The sequence below is a fragment of the Lathyrus oleraceus genome, chromosome 4 (genome assembly GCF_024323335.1).
Source record: "Lathyrus oleraceus cultivar Zhongwan6 chromosome 4, CAAS_Psat_ZW6_1.0, whole genome shotgun sequence".
Classification (NCBI taxonomy): Eukaryota; Viridiplantae; Streptophyta; class Magnoliopsida; order Fabales; family Fabaceae; genus Lathyrus; species Lathyrus oleraceus.
Window position 1 is genome coordinate 149,302,759 of NC_066582.1, and position 6,418 is coordinate 149,309,176.

At 36.2% G+C, this 6,418-nt stretch overlaps 1 pseudogene; it reads left to right on the forward strand.

Annotated features, from left to right (window-relative positions):
• The first annotated feature begins 1,438 nt into the window (after positions 1-1,438).
• LOC127136459 (formin-like protein 8) lies at positions 1,439-5,943 on the forward strand (annotated as a pseudogene).
• The last annotated feature ends 475 nt before the right edge of the window (positions 5,944-6,418 follow it).

Consider the following 6,418-nt stretch of genomic DNA (forward strand, 5'->3'; position numbering starts at 1 on the left):
TAATACAACTCTCGAATATTTTAGTTGGGTGAATAACTCCTTACTCCAATCCATCACATGGATCATTTCCAACTCTTGCTTCTAAACATATACAATCTTATTATAATTTGTTTAGTTAAGTTTGACCCATTGTTTTAGCAATTGGATATTACAATTATCCCATCGCACCTTACTAATATAGAACATGCACCCCGCGTAGGCGAAACCTACATTATCCGATACTAGTCTTGATGAGTGCTAAAACTTGGAAAGCATAAACTTAATATTTAATTTAAGGGAATTTGCAATTATTCTGATCTCACCGGCTTATTTATCATATAAATCGTCTCTCACATGCATCAAAATACATTCACATGCATCAACATACATAATCAAACAGTTATGGCCCCTAGGGCAATTGTTCTCCCAAGCCAATGAGAGAACCTAAGCTAACCTAATAACGATCTAAGCTTCTCTAAGCAAGATCTTCAAGGTTGTCCTCCTTTGATATTGAATTCTTCTCTTTCTTCATAACATTACATTCCATAAAAGAAACTCGTTTTACATACGAGGGAGTGAGATGAGAAAAGAAGTTACATTAAGATATTAAAAGAGAGGCACGACACGCAGGTCGTATTTTAAAAACCCAAAACAAAATAAAGGAAAACTAAGGTCATAAACGATCAACACAAGACAATAATAATACACACATTATTACTATTGTTAATTTTAATTCTTTTAATTAATTAAAACCAAATTAAATTTCGGCGACCGATCACACTACGCAAAGTTAGTCGGGGGTCCGCTGCCCGGTCAGCGAACGGGGGTCAAGGGGGCGGTGCCCCCTTGCGGGCTTGTAGGGGCAACGCCCCTGACCGAAATTTTTAATGAACAATTCATTTGAAATCGACGTCGTTTTTCACATCAACACTTGATACTTTAAAGCACAACTCTTGCGCAATCACAACCCTAATCACATAACTCTTTGACAACACAACCCTTGTGTCGTCATTAACTCTAATGCACCAATTTCAGACTGTCAAACACACCTCGATTGTTGATTCAGTATGATTGATCAACACGTCATTGCTTCACCATATTAATGTCGGATCAAGAAGTAAACGACCATTGATCGCTCAAAGGAAAACAACCATTAAGTGTTTGAATGAACGAAACAGAAACAGTATATTATATATACCGTATTTTGCACCAGGATTACTTATATCATATATATAACTTGATCGATCTCAATTGCACACCCTATGGACGACCGATGTATCGCTGCTTCACCATACTAATGTCGGATTCCGAAGCATAGTTAACATCAATCATCCAAATCGTACACACATGATGCCAAATTTAATTACTCGTTTATTATTTGATTCATTCTATCTTTTAATTGTATTAATACAGAAAATAAACAACTATCAGATGCATGGTTTCGTAACCAGGCTCTAATACCACTGAAGGAGAAGAGCGATCCAAAACGCAGCAAAATTTAAAATTTCTCCTTTAGTGATCCTTACGAATGGACATGATCAGTGATAAAATCGTTACCTCTTGTGGCGATTGTAACCTTTGATGCAGATTTATGGAGCGATCATGAACGTTGAACGATGACAACGCCTCTACTCAGTCCACACGAACAGATTCCTTCAATCTCAGTGCTAGCTGCTACGAATGAAGGCTTTGAATGAGTGAGTGAGTGAGTGAGAGAGAGAGAGAGAGAGAGAGAGAGAGAAACAAAATTACAACTACACCAATGCTTCTACACAAGGGTTCTATTTATAGAACCACTTGTGTGGGCTGCAAGCTAAAAAATCCCACTCAAGTGTATGTGGCCCATATCTTATAATATGCCAAAATCACTTAAGCGCGTGGTACCTTACCATATTTCGTATTCTACTTAAGTACACCGTACCTTACGATGTTCTACAATTCACTTAAGTGCACCGTACATTAAAGTATTCCTTACTTACTCTATCTCTCATCAATCCGTCCTTTTGTGTGTGACCCTGTAGGTTTTCACGGCATTGGCAATTATATTAAATCACGTATTTAACATAATAAACAGTGAGCGGTATCTAGAAACACATCACTGCTACCCAAGACACGAAAATGTCATGTGATCTGACAAATCCTTTTATGATAATACTTATATGTACAATTACCCTTTTGCCCTTATGTCTATATTGAACACAAGGCATAGACCGTGTCATCCTTGTCCAGTTCAATATTGGGCCCATAGACATTTATCCTGTTATGCAGGATGGGAAAATTTCATCTAGGTAACTCATGTCCCTTAGCATGCTTCGTGGAGTACCCATCAATTGTCTTTATGGTCATCCAGTTATGGACAATGTTTGATCAGCAATAAGGCACTCGACTCTACATCTAGGGTCCATAGTGGTTTCAGGTCGAAGGGTGGTATACACCATTATCACCATGGGAATAACTTATGACACTTTGCATAACATTCTATATAGTATTCTCATAGCGGGTCAATCCAGTATAAATATTACTCTTAATATTCATACCTATGTTTAAGACTTGATAACTCCTTATCCATGATCCATGAGATGTGATCATCAGTCTATATACATAATAGTCTTAATGCTTTAATATTATCCCACTTCACAATAAAGCTCGACTATGGATACATTAAGAATAGTGTCCTTATGTTTAATGTGATCTCATGATTAAGTCACACTTGATACATTAAACGGACTATCTATTCTAGGGACTTTATTAGACAAACATAATAAAGAAAAAGCCTTTTATTATTAATAAATAATTCGATACAAGTACCAAAAGTATTAGCCTCTAGGGCTTACACCAACACTTTCAAATACCCAGGATCTCAAACATATAAATATTGCTTGTCAAATAAGATGACCCCGATATGTGTAAGGTAGCATCATAAAATAACTTCAAGAATGGGATGATTAAGTTAATATGATTCCAATCTTCTTCTGTTGGGACACATTTCCCCTTCTTTTTCAACTCATTCACATACTTTTCATCTTGAAAACTTGATTTTCAAAGGTCCTCTCATGTTTTGATGCGGATACTAACATCAAGTATGTTGAGTTCCAACGAGTCTCAACATCTAGCCAAACTAAACCTTTATAATCCATGCTTTCCTCATCAATACATGCCTTGAATTTAGCAAGCCTCGCAGGAGAAGATCTAGCATACCACACAACATGACGAATTCTACCAATAGAGCCATCAATGTCTTTCAAACCTTCTTTCATAACTAAATTCAATATATGCGCACAACACCGCATATAAAAATGGTTTCCACTCATAACTAAACTATTCCTAGACAAAAGCCTTCTCTTGAGACGCTCAACCCCAACATCATTAGATGAAGCATTATCAACTGTAAAACTAAGCACACGGTTTAACCCCCAACTATTCAAGCACATCTCCATTGTTACACAAATAACATCCCCTGTATGACTTGTGACTTGAGAAAAAGTTAAAATCTTCTTCTGTAAGTGCCAATTATTGTTAATGAAATGGGTTGTCACACACATATAACTCAACTTTTGACAAGAAGAAGTCCACATATCAGTAGTGAGACAAACTCTTCGACAATTCAGAGAGAGAAAAATTTTCAAAATCATTCTTTCACTATCTCATAGTTTCAAGACATCACACGCTAGTGTTGTGCGTGAATAAATCTGAAATCTTGGTGATGCGAGACTCATAAATTCATGAAAAGACTCATGTTCAACCTTCCGAAAAGGAATCTCCATGTTTATGAACGTCTTAATCATTGCTCTTCTAATGGCTTCTTGGTCAAACTTGACAATTAAAGGAGAGTCAACATGTTCTTCAACACTTGTCGTAGAAGATGATGTCCTTTGCCTCTTGTAAATAAGGCATCTCGATAAATGAGCATGCACGGAACTAGTTCCATTATTATACTTAATTTTCGTGTCATAGTATTTGCACGAAGCTTTTTGTTCTTCTTCCGACGATACAATGAAATGCTTCCAAGCCTCTGAACGATTCCTTCGCTTCTTAGTATGAGCAAGTGGCATTTCATTAGAGATTGTAGGTGGAGGGGTTGAAACTGTATTCTCGGATGTTGCATAAGTTGTACCAACATTAGTCATCTTGATTCTGTTAAAAATAGGAAAACAAATTATAATAAAAAAACACACAATCAAAAAAGCACACAATGGAAATAAATAAAAAATGAATAATTATGATTCAAGCATGCTAGCCTACTTTGTAAGTGTTCCATAAATTGAATCCATAATTGAATCCATAATGAATAATGTAAAATAAAATCCTATATAACACAACCCAACCTAACATTATAAGCACATTATTCCTCTTCTTGAACTCTTCAGTACCAATATGACGACTATTTAATATATCAAAACCAGTAATAGGTACACCATCATTTGTCCCAAAAGTATCATTAGTCTGATATTGATTCATCAAGAGTCCTTCGTAAGGATACGTCATAGTCGAAATCTTGTTTATCCAACGCCAATAAAGCGGAATATCCTTGTTGCTCAAGAACTATCCACAGAACAAGAAGAATAATGCAATAAAGGCAATGACTGGAGCATAGCCCAAGATATAGTTTGGAACAACTGAGCTCACAAACATGACGAACGAATTTGTGGAAAGAAGAGAACAAGGAAGAAGTATATAAAAGGGCCTCTAAGTTCTAAAGCAAACCAAACAATGCATGCATAGGCTAAAGCCATTAAATATTTTTTACAACTTCAGCAAATGTTTAAGGTTTTGTAGCTGCAAAAACAACGGCTAAAAAATTCATGTGTCGTGGTGAAAAGTTAGCATAATTGAAATACTTGGCTAAATGTGTTCTTCCAATGCTACCATATACTTGGCTAAATGAATCAATAAGTCCAAGCAAGGAGGCATCAACAAATGCTTTCATTCTTGACCCTAGAAAATCACAAAACACTGCTATAGTTTTGAAATCTCTTGCAGTCTCGCGAAAAGAAATCGTCGATGCACTCATCGATGGCCAAGGCCTTAATGCAGATACAATTGAAAAGCTTTCAAGAATCGCTCCAACAGAAGAAGAACAATCTCACATACTCGAATATGAAGGAGACACAACAAAACTTGCAGCAGCTGAATCTTTCTTGTACCACATCTCAAAGTTGTTCCTTCGGCATTTAAGCGCTTGAATGCGATTTTATTCAGGTTGAATTATGACTCCGAGATCAAAGAAATCGGGGAGATTCTACAGACACTTGAGATGGCGTGTAAGGAGCTTCGAAACTAGGGAGTTTTTGTGAAACTTCTTAAAGCAGTTCTTAAGGCCGGAAACCGCATGAATGCAGGTACTAATAGAGGTAATGCTCAAGCTTTCAACTTGGTTTCTTTAAGGAAACTCTCTGATGTGAAGAGCGTTGATGGAAAAACTACGTTGCCACACTTTGTGGTCGAAGAAGTAGTTCGTTCCAAAGGGAAACATGCGGTTCTTAACCGAATCATAGTTTGATTTGTAGTTTCAGTAGGAGCAGTAGCAGTAGCAACATTGGAGACTCTAAGAATTTTGTTACCTCAAATGAACAAAAACTAATAGGATATATAAAACTAGGATTACCAATTGTAGGAGGGGTCAGTGCCGAGTTTTCCAATGCAAAGAAAATTGCTTCAACGAATTACAATAGTTTTGTCGGTTCTATCTCGACACTTCTTGCAAAGATAGTTGAAATTCGATGACTTGTTTCGCAGTGCGGAAATGATAAAGGAGGGAAGTTTGTGAGAGAGATGAACCATTTTCTTGAAAATTATGAGAAGGATTTGCAATTGGTGAGGGAAGAAGAAACAAGGATAATGCAGCTTGTTAAGAGAACAACATATTATTATCAAAGAGGAGGTTCAAAAGGCAGTGCAGGAGAACAGACTCTTTATTTATTTGTCATAGTCAAAGATTTTCTCGGAATGGTTGATCAAGCGTGAAAGCATGTGTCGTGGTGAAAAGTTAGCATAATAGAAATCCTTGGCTAAATGTCCTCAACTTAACTTTTAAGCACAATTTTGAATCCGAAAAAATAAGTCAGCAAAATTTAGTTGTGCTGAATTATGCAGAATCTTCAAAACAGAAGAAAAAAAGTTGAATTCTTATTCCAATTTTTCAACATGACAAATATTACTACTACACTTCCAAGCAAGGATGCAATTGTTAGTATTGAACACATGCAATTCAACTGCGGAATAATCCAAACATTAACATTTTCTTCATATTAAACACTAGGCACAAAGCACATAAAAAAGAGGCAATTAGAGTGAAAACTAATTAACAAGAAGCATAAAGCACATAAGAGCAATATGCTTAAATAAGATATTCTCAAAAAACAAAAACATGATGACAAAAACATCCAAACATCACAACGGCAAATTCGATGTAGCTAGAAATTGAGGCTCTGGAAATTGG